This window comes from Leptodactylus fuscus, chromosome 4 (assembly GCF_031893055.1).
Source record: "Leptodactylus fuscus isolate aLepFus1 chromosome 4, aLepFus1.hap2, whole genome shotgun sequence".
NCBI classification, from domain to species: domain Eukaryota; kingdom Metazoa; phylum Chordata; class Amphibia; order Anura; family Leptodactylidae; genus Leptodactylus; species Leptodactylus fuscus.
In genome coordinates, this window is record NC_134268.1 from 224,927,925 (window position 1) to 224,950,374 (window position 22,450).

Sequence of the window (22,450 nt, forward strand, 5' to 3'; positions counted from 1 at the left end):
CTGGAGGAGGACAGAGGGGTCTGGAGGGGACAGAGGGGTCTGGAGGAGGGCACAGAGGTCTGGAGGGGGACAGAAGAGGACTGGAGGGGGGACAGAGGGGTCTGGAGGAGGGCACAGGGGTCTGGAGGGGACAGAGGGGTCTGGAGGAGGGCACAGAGGTCTGGAGGGGACAGAGGGGTCTGGAGGAGGGCACAGGGGTCTGGAGGGGGACAGAAGAGGACTGGAGGGGGGACAGAGGGGTCTGGAGGAGGGCACAGGGGTCTGGAGGGGACAGAGGGGTCTGGAGGAGGGCACAGAGGTCTGGAGGGGGACAGAAGAGGACTGGAGGGGGGACAGAGGGGTCTGGAGGAGGGCACAGAGGTCTGGAGGGGGACACACCTCACAAAGTTCCCGTCACTTCCTGTTTCCAGCACTTCCTTACCATTGATCATCTTCCATCTGTTCTCTTCCGAATCGCTTGGCTTAGTGAAATGTTAGTGGGAAAGTGAGTTAATGTTTGGAACAGTCGGACACACGAGCGATGAGTGATCCTTCCAGGTGGCCATTGACAGTCTGCAGTCTAATGTGTCAGAGCAGTCTGGGATCTCTAATGTATGGCTGGTTTCCCTGCTGTCTGGCGGTCTCTCGCACTAGGATTACTTTCTTGCTTCTTATCTTACCTGCTTCTTTTCCACCATCTTGCACCGAATCACCGACAGATTTCCTTTGCGTTTGCTGCAAAATAAATAAGAGAAATGGTGAGTGAGAGGCGCTTGTGATCTCAGCCATCGCTTATCTGATAACAGTTCAGACCATGACGTTTACATAAAGTATATTCATGGGTGCAGAATCTCTCCTCAGGTGCCAGGTGGAGCTAACATGATGCCTGAAACTCAGCCACCATGTTAGCTAAGGGCAGTAATGTGATTGGTTTTTGGCAGCATCATCACACCCCTCTATATAAGGCCTGTGATGATGCTGATCCACCATTTTCCTGACACACTAGCTATGGAGAGGAGCTCAGTTGTAGCTATGGAGAGGAGCTCAGTTGTAGCTATGGAGAGGAGCTCAGTTGTAGCTAGGGAGAGGAGCTCAGTTGTAGCTAGGGAGAGGAGCTCAGTTGTAGCCAGGGAGAGGAGCTCAGTTGTAGCTAGGGAGAGGAGCTCATTTGTAGCCAGGGAGAGGAGCTCATTTGAAGCTAGGGAGAGGAGCTCAGTTGTAGCTAGGGAGAGGAGCTCAGTTGTAGCCAGGGAGAGGAGCTCAGTTGTAGCTAGGGAGAGGAGCTCATTTGTAGCCAGGGAGAGGAGCTCATTTGAAGCTAGGGAGAGGAGCTCAGTTGTAGTTAGGGTCAGTGTAGACAGGTGCTGTGCTAGTGAGGGTCTTATTTTCAATCTTAAACTAAGAAGCTTCTTCTGTCAAGAAGGGGGTCTGTCCTCAGACGATATACTTGTGAGAAAAATTTATATCTATGTTTTTTTTTTAAAAACAGAGTGGCTGTTTCCATCAAAAAGGGGAACTCTGCAGTCACTCAACTAAATAAAATCTGCTTTATCACTTGAAAGTTACTATTTTATTAAAAGACATGCCCCCAAAAACTAAAAAAGTAAAAGGACCCAACAGTGGTGCTCTGGCCAGGGCTCAACCACCTGCCGGCAAAGGGAAAAACCAGGCGTCAGCATTGCTGGTGTGCGGCGAATCCGGTATTCTGAATGCTGATAAGCCCGTCCACAGAGAACTTATTACTTCATATATTGAAGAATCTTCTTCTGGAAGGACTTCCTCCTCATATTCCACTGAACGAAGCTTTGGATCATCTGCTGTGCCAAATGTTCAATGGGGATCCAGTTCACCCCCTTCTACATTAACCAGTCACACACATTTGGCAGAAGCTGAGGGATCTGCTGCATTATTTGATCATTCAATGTCCAAGTTCCCAGACATACAGCCGCCATCTGACGATGATGAAACAGAAATTCCAGATGCGGCTCCTTCACCATCATCCAGGCCAGTCCATGTGATAGTGAGGAAGATTGTTCAGAAGAGCCAGTGGATGATGACTATGTGACAAATCTTGGTCTCCACGTGAAGAGGATCAGGGAACTACTTCTGAGGATGAGGTTCATGTTCCTTTGCCACCAAAACACCCTCCAATTACTGCACAAATCCCAGTTATAACACACAGACCAGTAAACGCTACTACCGCGGCATTGTGCAACCCAAAGCACCTAAACGTGCTAACCTGAAAAAGAAAGGCTCCAAATAAACTGTGTGGTTATATTTCACCAAAGATGAAAATGACCCAACGAGGGCGATAGGCAAGACTTGCAAGCAGTCACTTAGCCGAGGACACTGGGCACCTCCATACAAATGCTAGGCCTAGGCATCGGAAATCTGTACAAGAAAATGAAGAGAGGGACGTGCCTGTGAACGCTGATCCACCTCCAGCTTTGGTGAGTTCTTACACAAACTATGCCAGTGCCACGTACACACCAACATTAAGCAATTGGCATAAAAGAATTACACGAGCCACTGGCCAAAGAGCAATCCAAAGAAATCCATGCTTCAATGTCTCAGCGATTTTCTGTCGCTCCTCCTGCACATACATTTTTTTTAGGTTACAATTTCTCAGAGGCTCCCGTGTAGTCATGAGATTACTGTATATTACATCTATAGAGGTCACTGCTATGACTGAGGCTCCCGTGTAGTCATGAGAATACTGTATATTACATCTATAGAGGTCACTGCTATGACTGAGGCTCCTGTGTAGTCATGAGAATACTGTATATTACATTTATAGAGGTCAGTGCTATGACTGAGGCTCATGTGTAGTCATGAGAATACTGTATATTACATTTATAGAGGTCAGTGCTATGACTGAGGCTCCCGTGTAGTCATGAGAATACTGTATATTACATCTATAGAGGTCACTGCTATGACTGAGGCTCATGTGTAGTCATGAGAATACTGTATATTACATTTATAGAGGTCAGTGCTATGACTGAGGCTCCTGTGTAGTCATGTGAATACTGTATATTACATCTATAGAGGTCACTGCTATGACTGAGGCTCCTGTGTAGTCATGAGAATACTGTATATTACATTTATAGAGGTCACTCCTATGACTGAGGCTCCCGTGTAGTCATGAGAATACTGTATATTACATTTATAGAGGTCACTGCTATGACTGAGGCTCCCGTGTAGTCATGAGAATACTGTATATTACATCTATAGAGGTCACTCCTATGACTGAGGCTCCCGTGTAGTCATGAGATTACTGTATATTACATCTATAGAGGTCACTGCTATGACTGAGGCTCCCGTGTAGTCATGAGAATACTGTATATTACATTTATAGAGGTCACTGCTATGACTGAGGCTCCCGTGTAGTCATGAGAATACTGTATATTACATCTATAGAGGTCACTCCTATGACTGAGGCTCCCGTGTAGTCATGAGAATACAGTATATTACATCTATAGAGGTCACTCCTATGACTGAGGCTTCTGTGTAGTCATGAGAATACAGTATATTACATCTATAGAGGTCACTGCTATGACTGAGGCTCCTGTGTAGTCATGAGAATACTGTATATTACATTTCTAGAGGTCACTCCTATGACTGAGGCTCCTGTGTAGTCATGAGAATACTGTATATTACATCTATAGAGGTCACTGCTATGACTGAGGCTCCTGTGTAGTCATGAGAATACTGTATATTACATTTCTAGAGGTCACTCCTATGACTGAGGCTCCTGTATAGTCATGAGAATACTGTATATTACATCTATAGAGGTCACTCCTATGACTGAGGCTCCCGTGTAGTCATGAGAATACAGTATATTACATCTATAGAGGTCACTGCTATGACTGAGGCTCCCGTGTAGTCATGAGAATACTGTATATTACATTTATAGAGGTCACTGCTATGACTGAGGCTCCCGTGTAGTCATGAGAATACTGTATATTACATTTATAGAGGTCACTGCTATGACTGAGGCTCCCGTGTAGTCATGAGAATACTGTATATTACATTTATAGAGGTCACTGCTATGACTGAGGCTCCCGTGTAGTCATGAGAATACTGTATATTACATTTATAGAGGTCACTGCTATGACTGAGGCTCCCGTGTAGTCATGAGAATACTGTATATTACATCTATAGAGGTCACTGCTATGACTGAGGCTCCCGTGTAGTCATGAGAATACTGTATATTACATTTATAGAGGTCACTGCTATGACTGAGGCTCCCGTGTAGTCATGAGAATACTGTATATTACATCTATAGAGGTCACTGCTATGACTGAGGCTCCTTTGTAGTCATGAGAATACTGTATATTACATTTATAGAGGTCACTGCTATGACTGAGGCTCCCGTGTAGTCATGAGAATACTGTATATTACATCTATAGAGGTCACTGCTATGACTCAGGCTCCCGTGTAGTCATGAGAGTACTGTATATTACATTTCTAGAGGTCACTGCTATGACTGAGGCTCCCGTGTAGTCATGAGAATACTGTATATTACATCTATAGAGGTCACTGCTATGACTGAGGCTCCCGTGTAGTCATGAGAATACTGTATATTACATTTATAGAGGTCACTGCTATGACTGAGGCTCCCGTGTAGTCATGAGAATACTGTATATTACATCTATAGAGGTCACTGCTATGACTGAGGCTCATGTGTAGTCATGAGAATACTGTATATTACATCTATAGAGGTCACTCCTATGACTGAGGCTCATGTGTAGTCATGAGAATACTGTATATTACATTTATAGAGGTCACTGCTATGACTGAGGCTCATGTGTAGTCATGTGAATACTGTATATTACATCTATAGAGGTCACTCCTATGACTGAGGCTCCCGTGTAGTCATGAGAATACTGTATATTACATTTATAGAGGTCACTGCTATGACTGAGGCTCATGTGTAGTCATGTGAATACTGTATATTACATCTATAGAGGTCACTGCTATGACTGAGGCTCCTGTGTAGTCATGAGAATACTGTATATTACATTTATAGAGGTCACTCCTATGACTGAGGCTCCCGTGTAGTCATGAGAATACAGTATATTACATTTATAGAGGTCACTCCTATGACTGAGGCTCCTGTGTAGTCATGAGAATACTGTATATTACATTTATAGAGGTCACTGCTATGACTGAGGCTCCCGTGTAGTCATGAGAATACTGTATATTACATTTATAGAGGTCACTCCTATGACTGAGGCTCCCGTGTAGTAATGAGAATACAGTATATTACATCTATAGAGGTCACTCCTATGACTGAGGCTCATGTGTAGTCATGTGAATACTGTATATTACATCTATAGAGGTCACTCCTATGACTGAGGCTCCTGTGTAGTCATGAGAATACTGTATATTACATTTATAGAGGTCACTGCTATGACTGAGGCTCATGTGTAGTCATGTGAATACTGTATATTACATCTATAGAGGTCACTGCTATGACTGAGGCTCCTGTGTAGTCATGAGAATACTGTATATTACATCTATAGAGGTCACTCCTATGACTGAGGCTCCCGTGTAGTCATGAGAATACTGTATATTACATTTATAGAGGTCACTCCTATGACTGAGGCTCCCGTGTAGTCATGAGAATACAGTATATTACATCTATAGAGGTCACTCCTATGACTGAGGCTCCTGTGTAGTCATGAGAATACTGTATATTACATTTATAGAGGTCACTGCTATGACTGAGGCTCCCGTGTAGTCATGAGAATACTGTATATTACATTTATAGAGGTCACTCCTATGACTGAGGCTCCCGTGTAGTAATGAGAATACAGTATATTACATCTATAGAGGTCACTCCTATGACTGAGGCTCATGTGTAGTCATGAGAATACTGTATATTACATCTATAGAGGTCACTCCTATGACTGAGGCTCCTGTGTAGTCATGAGAATACTGTATATTACATCTATAGAGGTCACTGCTATGACTGAGGCTCCCGTGTAGTCATGTGAATACTGTATATTACATCTATAGAGGTCACTGCTATGACTGAGGCTCCTGTGTAGTCATGAGAATACTGTATATTACATCTATAGAGGTCACTCCTATGACTGAGGCTCCCGTGTAGTCATGAGAATACTGTATATTACATTTATAGAGGTCACTCCTATGACTGAGGCTCCCGTGTAGTCATGAGAATACAGTATATTACATCTATAGAGGTCACTCCTATGACTGAGGCTCCTGTGTAGTCATGAGAATACTGTATATTACATTTATAGAGGTCACTGCTATGACTGAGGCTCCCGTGTAGTCATGAGAATACTGTATATTACATTTATAGAGGTCACTCCTATGACTGAGGCTCCCGTGTAGTAATGAGAATACAGTATATTACATCTATAGAGGTCACTCCTATGACTGAGGCTCATGTGTAGTCATGAGAATACTGTATATTACATCTATAGAGGTCACTGCTATGACTGAGGCTCCTGTGTAGTCATGAGAATACTGTATATTACATCTATAGAGGTCACTCCTATGACTGAGGCTCCCGTGTAGTCATGAGAATACTGTATATTACATTGCTAGAGGTCACTGCTATGACTGAGGCTCCCGTGTAGTCATGAGAATACTGTATATTACATTTATAGAGGTCACTGCTATGACTGAGGCTCCTGTGTAGTCATGAGAATACTGTATATTACATTTATAGAGGTCACTGCTATGACTGAGGCTCCCGTGTAGTCATGAGAATACTGTATATTACATTTATAGAGGTCACTGCTATGACTGAGGCTCCCGTGTAGTCATGAGAATACTGTATATTACATCTATAGAGGTCACTGCTATGACTGAGGCTCCTGTGTAGTCATGAGAATACTGTATATTACATTGCTAGAGGTCACTGCTATGACTGAGGCTCCCGTGTAGTCATGAGAATACTGTATATTACATCTATAGAGGTCACTGCTATGACTGAGGCTCCTGTGTAGTCATGAGAATACTGTATATTACATCTATAGAGGTCACTGCTATGACTGAGGCTCCTGTGTAGTCATGAGAATACTGTATATTACATCTATAGAGGTCACTGCTATGACTGAGGCTCCCGTGTAGTCATGAGAATACTGTATATTACATCTATAGAGGTCACTCCTATGACTGAGGCTCCTGTGTAGTCATGAGAATACTGTATATTACATCTATAGAGGTCACTCCTATGACTGAGGCTCCTGTGTAGTCATGAGAATACTGTATATTACATTTATAGAGGTCACTGCTATGACTGAGGCTCCCGTGTAGTCATGAGAATACTGTATATTACATTTATAGAGGTCACTCCTATGACTGAGGCTCCCGTGTAGTCATGAGAATACTGTATATTACATTTATAGAGGTCACTGCTATGACTGAGGCTCCCGTGTAGTCATGAGAATACTGTATATTACATTTATAGAGGTCACTGCTATGACTGAGGCTCCCGTGTAGTCATGAGAATACTGTATATTACATTTATAGAGGTCACTGCTATGACTGAGGCTCCCGTGTAGTCATGAGAATACTGTATATTACATCTATAGAGGTCACTGCTATGACTGAGGCTCCTGTGTAGTCATGAGAATACTGTATATTACATTGCTAGAGGTCACTGCTATGACTGAGGCTCCTGTGTAGTCATGAGAATACTGTATATTACATTTATAGAGGTCACTCCTATGACTGAGGCTCCCGTGTAGTCATGAGAATACTGTATATTACATTTATAGAGGTCACTGCTATGACTGAGGCTCCCGTGTAGTAATGAGAATACAGTATATTACATCTATAGAGGTCACTGCTATGACTGAGGCTCCTGTGTAGTCATGAGAATACTGTATATTACATCTATAGAGGTCACTCCTATGACTGAGGCTCCCGTGTAGTCATGAGAATACTGTATATTACATCTATAGAGGTCACTGCTATGACTGAGGCTCATGTGTAGTCATGAGAATACTGTATATTACATCTATAGAGGTCACTCCTATGACTGAGGCTCCCGTGTAGTCATGAGAATACTGTATATTACATCTATAGAGGTCACTGCTATGACTGAGGCTCATGTGTAGTCATGAGAATACTGTATATTACATCTATAGAGGTCACTGCTATGACTGAGGCTCCCGTGTAGTCATGAGAATACTGTATATTACATTTCTAGAGGTCACTGCTATGACTGAGGCTCCTGTGTAGTCATGAGAATACAGTATATTACATTTATAGAGGTCACTCCTATGACTGAGGCTCCCGTGTAGTCATGAGAATACAGTATATTACATTTATAGAGGTCACTCCTATGACTGAGGCTCCCGTGTAGTCATGAGAATACTGTATATTACATCTATAGAGGTCAGTGCTATGACTGAGGCTCCTGTGTAGTCATGAGAATACTGTATATTACATTTCTAGAGGTCACTGCTATGACTGAGGCTCCTGTGTAGTCATGAGAATACTGTATATTACATTTATAGAGGTCACTCCTATGACTGAGGCTCCCGTGTAGTCATGAGAATACTGTATATTACATCTATAGAGGTCACTGCTATGACTGAGGCTCCCGTGTAGTCATGAGAATACTGTATATTACATTTATAGAGGTCACTCCTATGACTGAGGCTCCCGTGTAGTCATGAGAATACTGTATATTACATCTATAGAGGTCACTGCTATGACTGAGGCTCCCGTGTAGTCATGAGAATACTGTATATTACATCTATAGAGGTCACTCCTATGACTGAGGCGCCTGTGTAGTCATGAGATTACTGTATATTACATCTATAGAGGTCACTGCTATGACTGAGGCTCCCGTGTAGTCATGAGAATACTGTATATTACATTTATAGAGGTCACTGCTATGACTGAGGCTCCCGTGTAGTCATGAGAATACTGTATATTACATCTATAGAGGTCACTGCTATGACTGAGGCTCCCGTGTAGTCATGAGAATACAGTATATTACATTTATAGAGGTCACTGCTATGACTGAGGCTCCCGTGTAGTCATGAGAATACTGTATATTACATCTATAGAGGTCACTGCTATGACTGAGGCTCCCGTGTAGTCATGAGAATACTGTATATTACATTTATAGAGGTCACTGCTATGACTGAGGCTCCCGTGTAGTCATGAGAATACTGTATATTACATCTATAGAGGTCACTCCTATGACTGAGGCTCATGTGTAGTCATGAGAATACTGTATATTACATCTATAGAGGTCACTCCTATGACTGAGGCTCATGTGTAGTCATGAGAATACTGTATATTACATCTATAGAGGTCACTCCTATGACTGAGGCTCCCGTGTAGTCATGAGAATACTGTATATTACATTTATAGAGGTCACTGCTATGACTGAGGCTCATGTGTAGTCATGTGAATACTGTATATTACATCTATAGAGGTCACTGCTATGACTGAGGCTCCTGTGTAGTCATGAGAATACTGTATATTACATTTATAGAGGTCACTCCTATGACTGAGGCTCCCGTGTAGTCATGAGAATACAGTATATTACATTTATAGAGGTCACTCCTATGACTGAGGCTCCTGTGTAGTCATGAGAATACTGTATATTACATTTATAGAGGTCACTGCTATGACTGAGGCTCCCGTGTAGTCATGAGAATACTGTATATTACATTTATAGAGGTCACTCCTATGACTGAGGCTCCCGTGTAGTAATGAGAATACAGTATATTACATCTATAGAGGTCACTCCTATGACTGAGGCTCATGTGTAGTCATGTGAATACTGTATATTACATCTATAGAGGTCACTCCTATGACTGAGGCTCCTGTGTAGTCATGAGAATACTGTATATTACATTTATAGAGGTCACTGCTATGACTGAGGCTCATGTGTAGTCATGTGAATACTGTATATTACATCTATAGAGGTCACTGCTATGACTGAGGCTCCTGTGTAGTCATGAGAATACTGTATATTACATCTATAGAGGTCACTCCTATGACTGAGGCTCCCGTGTAGTCATGAGAATACTGTATATTACATTTATAGAGGTCACTCCTATGACTGAGGCTCCCGTGTAGTCATGAGAATACTGTATATTACATTTATAGAGGTCACTCCTATGACTGAGGCTCCCGTGTAGTAATGAGAATACAGTATATTACATCTATAGAGGTCACTCCTATGACTGAGGCTCATGTGTAGTCATGAGAATACTGTATATTACATCTATAGAGGTCACTCCTATGACTGAGGCTCCTGTGTAGTCATGAGAATACTGTATATTACATCTATAGAGGTCACTGCTATGACTGAGGCTCCCGTGTAGTCATGTGAATACTGTATATTACATCTATAGAGGTCACTGCTATGACTGAGGCTCCTGTGTAGTCATGAGAATACTGTATATTACATCTATAGAGGTCACTCCTATGACTGAGGCTCCCGTGTAGTCATGAGAATACTGTATATTACATTTATAGAGGTCACTCCTATGACTGAGGCTCCCGTGTAGTCATGAGAATACAGTATATTACATCTATAGAGGTCACTCCTATGACTGAGGCTCCTGTGTAGTCATGAGAATACTGTATATTACATTTATAGAGGTCACTGCTATGACTGAGGCTCCCGTGTAGTCATGAGAATACTGTATATTACATTTATAGAGGTCACTCCTATGACTGAGGCTCCCGTGTAGTAATGAGAATACAGTATATTACATCTATAGAGGTCACTCCTATGACTGAGGCTCATGTGTAGTCATGAGAATACTGTATATTACATCTATAGAGGTCACTGCTATGACTGAGGCTCCTGTGTAGTCATGAGAATACTGTATATTACATCTATAGAGGTCACTCCTATGACTGAGGCTCATGTGTAGTCATGAGAATACTGTATATTACATTTATAGAGGTCACTGCTATGACTGAGGCTCCTGTGTAGTCATGAGAATACTGTATATTACATCTATAGAGGTCACTGCTATGACTGAGGCTCCTGTGTAGTCATGAGAATACAGTATATTACATCTATAGAGGTCACTGCTATGACTGAGGCTCCCGTGTAGTCATGAGAATACTGTATATTACATTTATAGAGGTCACTCCTATGACTGAGGCTCCTGTGTAGTCATGAGAATACTGTATATTACATTTATAGAGGTCACTGCTATGACTGAGGCTCCCGTGTAGTCATGAGAATACTGTATATTACATTGCTAGAGGTCACTGCTATGACTGAGGCTCCCGTGTAGTCATGAGAATACTGTATATTACATTTATAGAGGTCACTGCTATGACTGAGGCTCCTGTGTAGTCATGAGAATACTGTATATTACATTTATAGAGGTCACTGCTATGACTGAGGCTCCCGTGTAGTCATGAGAATACTGTATATTACATCTATAGAGGTCACTCCTATGACTGAGGCTCCCGTGTAGTCATGAGAATACTGTATATTACATTTATAGAGGTCACTCCTATGACTGAGGCTCCCGTGTAGTCATGAGAATACAGTATATTACATCTATAGAGGTCACTCCTATGACTGAGGCTCCTGTGTAGTCATGAGAATACTGTATATTACATTTATAGAGGTCACTGCTATGACTGAGGCTCCCGTGTAGTCATGAGAATACTGTATATTACATTTATAGAGGTCACTCCTATGACTGAGGCTCCCGTGTAGTAATGAGAATACAGTATATTACATCTATAGAGGTCACTCCTATGACTGAGGCTCATGTGTAGTCATGAGAATACTGTATATTACATCTATAGAGGTCACTGCTATGACTGAGGCTCCTGTGTAGTCATGAGAATACTGTATATTACATCTATAGAGGTCACTCCTATGACTGAGGCTCATGTGTAGTCATGAGAATACTGTATATTACATTTATAGAGGTCACTGCTATGACTGAGGCTCCTGTGTAGTCATGAGAATACTGTATATTACATCTATAGAGGTCACTGCTATGACTGAGGCTCCTGTGTAGTCATGAGAATACAGTATATTACATCTATAGAGGTCACTGCTATGACTGAGGCTCCCGTGTAGTCATGAGAATACTGTATATTACATTTATAGAGGTCACTCCTATGACTGAGGCTCCTGTGTAGTCATGAGAATACTGTATATTACATTTATAGAGGTCACTGCTATGACTGAGGCTCCCGTGTAGTCATGAGAATACTGTATATTACATTGCTAGAGGTCACTGCTATGACTGAGGCTCCCGTGTAGTCATGAGAATACTGTATATTACATTTATAGAGGTCACTGCTATGACTGAGGCTCCTGTGTAGTCATGAGAATACTGTATATTACATTTATAGAGGTCACTGCTATGACTGAGGCTCCCGTGTAGTCATGAGAATACTGTATATTACATTTATAGAGGTCACTGCTATGACTGAGGCTCCCGTGTAGTCATGAGAATACTGTATATTACATCTATAGAGGTCACTGCTATGACTGAGGCTCCTGTGTAGTCATGAGAATACTGTATATTACATTGCTAGAGGTCACTGCTATGACTGAGGCTCCCGTGTAGTCATGAGAATACTGTATATTACATCTATAGAGGTCACTGCTATGACTGAGGCTCCTGTGTAGTCATGAGAATACTGTATATTACATCTATAGAGGTCACTGCTATGACTGAGGCTCCTGTGTAGTCATGAGAATACTGTATATTACATCTATAGAGGTCACTGCTATGACTGAGGCTCCCGTGTAGTCATGAGAATACTGTATATTACATCTATAGAGGTCACTCCTATGACTGAGGCTCCTGTGTAGTCATGAGAATACTGTATATTACATCTATAGAGGTCACTCCTATGACTGAGGCTCCTGTGTAGTCATGAGAATACTGTATATTACATTTATAGAGGTCACTGCTATGACTGAGGCTCCTGTGTAGTCATGAGAATACTGTATATTACATTTATAGAGGTCACTGCTATGACTGAGGCTCCCGTGTAGTCATGAGAATACTGTATATTACATTTATAGAGGTCACTCCTATGACTGAGGCTCCCGTGTAGTCATGAGAATACTGTATATTACATTTATAGAGGTCACTGCTATGACTGAGGCTCCCGTGTAGTCATGAGAATACTGTATATTACATTTATAGAGGTCACTGCTATGACTGAGGCTCCCGTGTAGTCATGAGAATACTGTATATTACATTTATAGAGGTCACTGCTATGACTGAGGCTCCCGTGTAGTCATGAGAATACTGTATATTACATCTATAGAGGTCACTGCTATGACTGAGGCTCCTGTGTAGTCATGAGAATACTGTATATTACATTGCTAGAGGTCACTGCTATGACTGAGGCTCCTGTGTAGTCATGAGAATACTGTATATTACATTTATAGAGGTCACTCCTATGACTGAGGCTCCCGTGTAGTCATGAGAATACTGTATATTACATTTATAGAGGTCACTGCTATGACTGAGGCTCCCGTGTAGTCATGAGAATACAGTATATTACATCTATAGAGGTCACTCCTATGACTGAGGCTCCCGTGTAGTCATGAGAATACTGTATATTACATCTATAGAGGTCACTGCTATGACTGAGGCTCATGTGTAGTCATGAGAATACTGTATATTACATCTATAGAGGTCACTGCTATGACTGAGGCTCCCGTGTAGTCATGAGAATACTGTATATTACATTTCTAGAGGTCACTGCTATGACTGAGGCTCCTGTGTAGTCATGAGAATACAGTATATTACATTTATAGAGGTCACTCCTATGACTGAGGCTCCCGTGTAGTCATGAGAATACTGTATATTACATCTATAGAGGTCAGTGCTATGACTGAGGCTCCTGTGTAGTCATGAGAATACTGTATATTACATTTATAGAGGTCACTCCTATGACTGAGGCGCCCGTGTAGTCATGAGAATACTGTATATTACTGGCTATGCTTACATCTATAGAGGTCACTGCTTTGACTGAGGCTCCCGTGTAGTCATGAGAATACTGTATATTACATTTCTAGAGGTCACTGCTATGACTGAGGCTCCTGTGTAGTCATGAGAATACTGTATATTACATTTATAGAGGTCACTCCTATGACTGAGGCTCCCGTGTAGTCATGAGAATACTGTATATTACATCTATAGAGGTCACTCCTATGACTGAGGCGCCTGTGTAGTCATGAGATTACTGTATATTACATCTATAGAGGTCACTGCTATGACTGAGGCTCCCGTGTAGTCATGAGAATACTGTATATTACATTTATAGAGGTCACTGCTATGACTGAGGCTCCCGTGTAGTCATGAGAATACTGTATATTACATCTATAGAGGTCACTGCTATGACTGAGGCTCCCGTGTAGTCATGAGAATACTGTATATTACATTTATAGAGGTCACTGCTATGACTGAGGCTCCCGTGTAGTCATGAGAATACTGTATATTACATCTATAGAGGTCACTGCTATGACTGAGGCTCCTGTGTAGTCATGAGAATACTGTATATTACATTTATAGAGGTCAGTGCTATGACTGAGGCTCCCGTGTAGTCATGAGAATACTGTATATTACATTTATAGAGGTCACTCCTATGACTGAGGCTCCCGTGTAGTCATGAGAATACTGTATATTACATTTATAGAGGTCACTGCTATGACTGAGGCTCCCGTGTAGTCATGAGAATACTGTATATTACATCTATAGAGGTCACTCCTATGACTGAGGCTCCCGTGTAGTCATGAGATTACTGTATATTACATCTATAGAGGTCACTGCTATGACTGAGGCTCCCGTGTAGTCATGAGAATACTGTATATTACATTTATAGAGGTCACTGCTATGACTGAGGCTCCCGTGTAGTCATGAGAATACTGTATATTACATCTATAGAGGTCACTCCTATGACTGAGGCTCATGTGTAGTCATGAGAATACAGTATATTACATCTATAGAGGTCACTGCTATGACTGAGGCTCCCGTGTAGTCATGTGAATACTGTATATTACATCTATAGAGGTCACTGCTATGACTGAGGCTCCTGTGTAGTCATGAGAATACTGTATATTACATCTATAGAGGTCACTCCTATGACTGAGGCTCCCGTGTAGTCATGAGAATACTGTATATTACATTTATAGAGGTCACTCCTATGACTGAGGCTCCCGTGTAGTCATGAGAATACAGTATATTACATCTATAGAGGTCACTCCTATGACTGAGGCTCCTGTGTAGTCATGAGAATACTGTATATTACATTTATAGAGGTCACTGCTATGACTGAGGCTCCCGTGTAGTCATGAGAATACTGTATATTACATTTATAGAGGTCACTCCTATGACTGAGGCTCCCGTGTAGTAATGAGAATACAGTATATTACATCTATAGAGGTCACTCCTATGACTGAGGCTCATGTGTAGTCATGAGAATACTGTATATTACATCTATAGAGGTCACTGCTATGACTGAGGCTCCTGTGTAGTCATGAGAATACTGTATATTACATCTATAGAGGTCACTCCTATGACTGAGGCTCCCGTGTAGTCATGAGAATACTGTATATTACATTGCTAGAGGTCACTGCTATGACTGAGGCTCCCGTGTAGTCATGAGAATACTGTATATTACATTTATAGAGGTCACTGCTATGACTGAGGCTCCTGTGTAGTCATGAGAATACTGTATATTACATTTATAGAGGTCACTGCTATGACTGAGGCTCCCGTGTAGTCATGAGAATACTGTATATTACATTTATAGAGGTCACTGCTATGACTGAGGCTCCCGTGTAGTCATGAGAATACTGTATATTACATCTATAGAGGTCACTGCTATGACTGAGGCTCCTGTGTAGTCATGAGAATACTGTATATTACATTGCTAGAGGTCACTGCTATGACTGAGGCTCCCGTGTAGTCATGAGAATACTGTATATTACATCTATAGAGGTCACTGCTATGACTGAGGCTCCTGTGTAGTCATGAGAATACTGTATATTACATCTATAGAGGTCACTGCTATGACTGAGGCTCCTGTGTAGTCATGAGAATACTGTATATTACATCTATAGAGGTCACTGCTATGACTGAGGCTCCCGTGTAGTCATGAGAATACTGTATATTACATCTATAGAGGTCACTCCTATGACTGAGGCTCCTGTGTAGTCATGAGAATACTGTATATTACATCTATAGAGGTCACTCCTATGACTGAGGCTCCTGTGTAGTCATGAGAATACTGTATATTACATTTATAGAGGTCACTGCTATGACTGAGGCTCCCGTGTAGTCATGAGAATACTGTATATTACATTTATAGAGGTCACTCCTATGACTGAGGCTCCCGTGTAGTCATGAGAATACTGTATATTACATTTATAGAGGTCACTGCTATGACTGAGGCTCCCGTGTAGTCATGAGAATACTGTATATTACATTTATAGAGGTCACTGCTATGACTGAGGCTCCCGTGTAGTCATGAGAATACTGTATATTACATTTATAGAGGTCACTGCTATGACTGAGGCTCCCGTGTAGTCATGAGAATACTGTATATTACATCTATAGAGGTCACTGCTATGACTGAGGCTCCTGTGTAGTCATGAGAATACTGTATATTACATTGCTAGAGGTCACTGCTATGACTGAGGCTCCTGTGTAGTCATGAGAATACTGTATATTACATTTATAGAGGTCACTCCTATGACTGAGGCTCCCGTGTAGTCATGAGAATACTGTATATTACATTTATAGAGGTCACTGCTATGACTGAGGCTCCCGTGTAGTAATGAGAATACAGTATATTACATCTATAGAGGTCACTGCTATGACTGAGGCTCCTGTGTAGTCATGAGAATACAGTATATTACATCTATAGAGGTCACTCCTATGACTGAGGCTCCCGTGTAGTCATGAGAATACTGTATATTACATCTATAGAGGTCACTGCTATGACTGAGGCTCATGTGTAGTCATGAGAATACTGTATATTACATCTATAGAGGTCACTGCTATGACTGAGGCTCCCGTGTAGTCATGAGAATACTGTATATTACATTTCTAGAGGTCACTGCTATGACTGAGGCTCCTGTGTAGTCATGAGAATACAGTATATTACATTTATAGAGGTCACTCCTATGACTGAGGCTCCCGTGTAGTCATGAGAATACTGTATATTACATCTATAGAGGTCAGTGCTATGACTGAGGCTCCTGTGTAGTCATGAGAATACTGTATATTACATTTATAGAGGTCACTCCTATGACTGAGGCGCCCGTGTAGTCATGAGAATACTGTATATTACTGGCTATGCTTACATCTATAGAGGTCACTGCTTTGACTGAGGCTCCCGTGTAGTCATGAGAATACTGTATATTACATTTCTAGAGGTCACTGCTATGACTGAGGCTCCTGTGTAGTCATGAGAATACTGTATATTACATTTATAGAGGTCACTCCTATGACTGAGGCTCCCGTGTAGTCATGAGAATACTGTATATTACATCTATAGAGGTCACTGCTATGACTGAGGCTCCCGTGTAGTCATGAGAATACTGTATATTACATTTATAGAGGTCACTCCTATGACTGAGGCTCCCGTGTAGTCATGAGAATACTGTATATTACATCTATAGAGGTCACTGCTATGACTGAGGCTCCCGTGTAGTCATGAGAATACTGTATATTACATCTATAGAGGTCACTCCTATGACTGAGGCGCCTGTGTAGTCATGAGATTACTGTATATTACATCTATAGAGGTCACTGCTATGACTGAGGCTCCCGTGTAGTCATGAGAATACTGTATATTACATTTATAGAGGTCACTGCTATGACTGAGGCTCCCGTGTAGTCATGAGAATACTGTATATTACATCTATAGAGGTCACTGCTATGACTGAGGCTCCCGTGTAGTCATGAGAATACTGTATATTACATTTATAGAGGTCACTGCTATGACTGAGGCTCCCGTGTAGTCATGAGAATACAGTATATTACATTTATAGAGGTCACTCCTATGACTGAGGCTCCTGTGTAGTCATGAGAATACTGTATATTACACTTATAGAGGTCACTGCTATGACTGAGGCTCCCGTGTAGTCATGAGAATACTGTATATTACATCTATAGAGGTCACTGCTATGACTGAGGCTCCCGTGTAGTCATGAGAATACTGTATATTACATTTATAGAGGTCACTGCTATGACTGAGGCTCCCGTGTAGTCATGAGAATACTGTATATTACATCTATAGAGGTCACTCCTATGACTGAGGCTCATGTGTAGTCATGAGAATACTGTATATTACATCTATAGAGGTCACTCCTATGACTGAGGCTCCTGTGTAGTCATGAGAATACTGTATATTACATCTATAGAGGTCACTCCTATGACTGAGGCTCATGTGTAGTCATGAGAATACTGTATATTACATCTATAGAGGTCACTCCTATGACTGAGGCTCCCGTGTAGTCATGAGAATACTGTATATTACATTTATAGAGGTCACTGCTATGACTGAGGCTCATGTGTAGTCATGTGAATACTGTATATTACATCTATAGAGGTCACTGCTATGACTGAGGCTCCTGTGTAGTCATGAGAATACTGTATATTACATTTATAGAGGTCACTCCTATGACTGAGGCTCCCGTGTAGTCATGAGAATACAGTATATTACATTTATAGAGGTCACTCCTATGACTGAGGCTCCTGTGTAGTCATGAGAATACTGTATATTACATTTATAGAGGTCACTGCTATGACTGAGGCTCCCGTGTAGTCATGAGAATACTGTATATTACATTTATAGAGGTCACTCCTATGACTGAGGCTCCCGTGTAGTAATGAGAATACAGTATATTACATCTATAGAGGTCACTCCTATGACTGAGGCTCATGTGTAGTCATGTGAATACTGTATATTACATCTATAGAGGTCACTCCTATGACTGAGGCTCCTGTGTAGTCATGAGAATACTGTATATTACATTTATAGAGGTCACTGCTATGACTGAGGCTCATGTGTAGTCATGTGAATACTGTATATTACATCTATAGAGGTCACTGCTATGACTGAGGCTCCTGTGTAGTCATGAGAATACTGTATATTACATCTATAGAGGTCACTCCTATGACTGAGGCTCCCGTGTAGTCATGAGAATACTGTATATTACATTTATAGAGGTCACTCCTATGACTGAGGCTCCCGTGTAGTCATGAGAATACTGTATATTACATTTATAGAGGTCACTCCTATGACTGAGGCTCCCGTGTAGTAATGAGAATACAGTATATTACATCTATAGAGGTCACTCCTATGACTGAGGCTCATGTGTAGTCATGAGAATACTGTATATTACATCTATAGAGGTCACTCCTATGACTGAGGCTCCTGTGTAGTCATGAGAATACTGTATATTACATCTATAGAGGTCACTGCTATGACTGAGGCTCCCGTGTAGTCATGTGAATACTGTATATTACATCTATAGAGGTCACTGCTATGACTGAGGCTCCTGTGTAGTCATGAGAATACTGTATATTACATCTATAGAGGTCACTCCTATGACTGAGGCTCCCGTGTAGTCATGAGAATACTGTATATTACATTTATAGAGGTCACTCCTATGACTGAGGCTCCCGTGTAGTCATGAGAATACAGTATATTACATCTATAGAGGTCACTCCTATGACTGAGGCTCCTGTGTAGTCATGAGAATACTGTATATTACATTTATAGAGGTCACTGCTATGACTGAGGCTCCCGTGTAGTCATGAGAATACTGTATATTACATTTATAGAGGTCACTCCTATGACTGAGGCTCCCGTGTAGTAATGAGAATACAGTATATTACATCTATAGAGGTCACTCCTATGACTGAGGCTCATGTGTAGTCATGAGAATACTGTATATTACATCTATAGAGGTCACTGCTATGACTGAGGCTCCTGTGTAGTCATGAGAATACTGTATATTACATCTATAGAGGTCACTCCTATGACTGAGGCTCATGTGTAGTCATGAGAATACTGTATATTACATTTATAGAGGTCACTGCTATGACTGAGGCTCCTGTGTAGTCATGAGAATACTGTATATTACATCTATAGAGGTCACTGCTATGACTGAGGCTCCTGTGTAGTCATGAGAATACAGTATATTACATCTATAGAGGTCACTGCTATGACTGAGGCTCCCGTGTAGTCATGAGAATACTGTATATTACATTTATAGAGGTCACTCCTATGACTGAGGCTCCTGTGTAGTCATGAGAATACTGTATATTACATTTATAGAGGTCACTGCTATGACTGAGGCTCCCGTGTAGTCATGAGAATACTGTATATTACATTGCTAGAGGTCACTGCTATGACTGAGGCTCCCGTGTAGTCATGAGAATACTGTATATTACATTTATAGAGGTCACTGCTATGACTGAGGCTCCTGTGTAGTCATGAGAATACTGTATATTACATTTATAGAGGTCACTGCTATGACTGAGGCTCCCGTGTAGTCATGAGAATACTGTATATTACATTTATAGAGGTCACTGCTATGACTGAGGCTCCCGTGTAGTCATGAGAATACTGTATATTACATCTATAGAGGTCACTGCTATGACTGAGGCTCCTGTGTAGTCATGAGAATACTGTATATTACATTGCTAGAGGTCACTGCTATGACTGAGGCTCCCGTGTAGTCATGAGAATACTGTATATTACATCTATAGAGGTCACTGCTATGACTGAGGCTCCTGTGTAGTCATGAGAATACTGTATATTACATCTATAGAGGTCACTGCTATGACTGAGGCTCCTGTGTAGTCATGAGAATACTGTATATTACATCTATAGAGGTCACTGCTATGACTGAGGCTCCCGTGTAGTCATGAGAATACTGTATATTACATCTATAGAGGTCACTCCTATGACTGAGGCTCCTGTGTAGTCATGAGAATACTGTATATTACATCTATAGAGGTCACTCCTATGACTGAGGCTCCTGTGTAGTCATGAGAATACTGTATATTACATTTATAGAGGTCACTGCTATGACTGAGGCTCCTGTGTAGTCATGAGAATACTGTATATTACATTTATAGAGGTCACTGCTATGACTGAGGCTCCCGTGTAGTCATGAGAATACTGTATATTACATTTATAGAGGTCACTCCTATGACTGAGGCTCCCGTGTAGTCATGAGAATACTGTATATTACATTTATAGAGGTCACTGCTATGACTGAGGCTCCCGTGTAGTCATGAGAATACTGTATATTACATTTATAGAGGTCACTGCTATGACTGAGGCTCCCGTGTAGTCATGAGAATACTGTATATTACATTTATAGAGGTCACTGCTATGACTGAGGCTCCCGTGTAGTCATGAGAATACTGTATATTACATCTATAGAGGTCACTGCTATGACTGAGGCTCCTGTGTAGTCATGAGAATACTGTATATTACATTGCTAGAGGTCACTGCTATGACTGAGGCTCCTGTGTAGTCATGAGAATACTGTATATTACATTTATAGAGGTCACTCCTATGACTGAGGCTCCCGTGTAGTCATGAGAATACTGTATATTACATTTATAGAGGTCACTGCTATGACTGAGGCTCCCGTGTAGTCATGAGAATACAGTATATTACATCTATAGAGGTCACTCCTATGACTGAGGCTCCCGTGTAGTCATGAGAATACTGTATATTACATCTATAGAGGTCACTGCTATGACTGAGGCTCATGTGTAGTCATGAGAATACTGTATATTACATCTATAGAGGTCACTGCTATGACTGAGGCTCCCGTGTAGTCATGAGAATACTGTATATTACATTTCTAGAGGTCACTGCTATGACTGAGGCTCCTGTGTAGTCATGAGAATACAGTATATTACATTTATAGAGGTCACTCCTATGACTGAGGCTCCCGTGTAGTCATGAGAATACTGTATATTACATCTATAGAGGTCAGTGCTATGACTGAGGCTCCTGTGTAGTCATGAGAATACTGTATATTACATTTATAGAGGTCACTCCTATGACTGAGGCGCCCGTGTAGTCATGAGAATACTGTATATTACTGGCTATGCTTACATCTATAGAGGTCACTGCTTTGACTGAGGCTCCCGTGTAGTCATGAGAATACTGTATATTACATTTCTAGAGGTCACTGCTATGACTGAGGCTCCTGTGTAGTCATGAGAATACTGTATATTACATTTATAGAGGTCACTCCTATGACTGAGGCTCCCGTGTAGTCATGAGAATACTGTATATTACATCTATAGAGGTCACTGCTATGACTGAGGCTCCCGTGTAGTCATGAGAATACTGTATATTACATTTATAGAGGTCACTCCTATGACTGAGGCTCCCGTGTAGTCATGAGAATACTGTATATTACATCTATAGAGGTCACTGCTATGACTGAGGCTCCCGTGTAGTCATGAGAATA

At 41.4% G+C, this 22,450-nt stretch overlaps 1 long non-coding RNA gene across 1 annotated transcript in view; it reads right to left on the reverse strand.

Annotated features, from left to right (window-relative positions):
* Nucleotides 1–677: 677 nt before the first annotated feature.
* The window catches only part of LOC142201070 (uncharacterized), a 40,292-nt gene continuing 18,519 nt past the window's right edge, over nucleotides 678–22,450 (reverse strand). The window contains exon 3 of the long non-coding RNA XR_012715483.1: nucleotides 678–714. This is a non-coding gene — a long non-coding RNA (uncharacterized LOC142201070). The remainder of the gene's footprint in view (nucleotides 715–22,450) is intronic.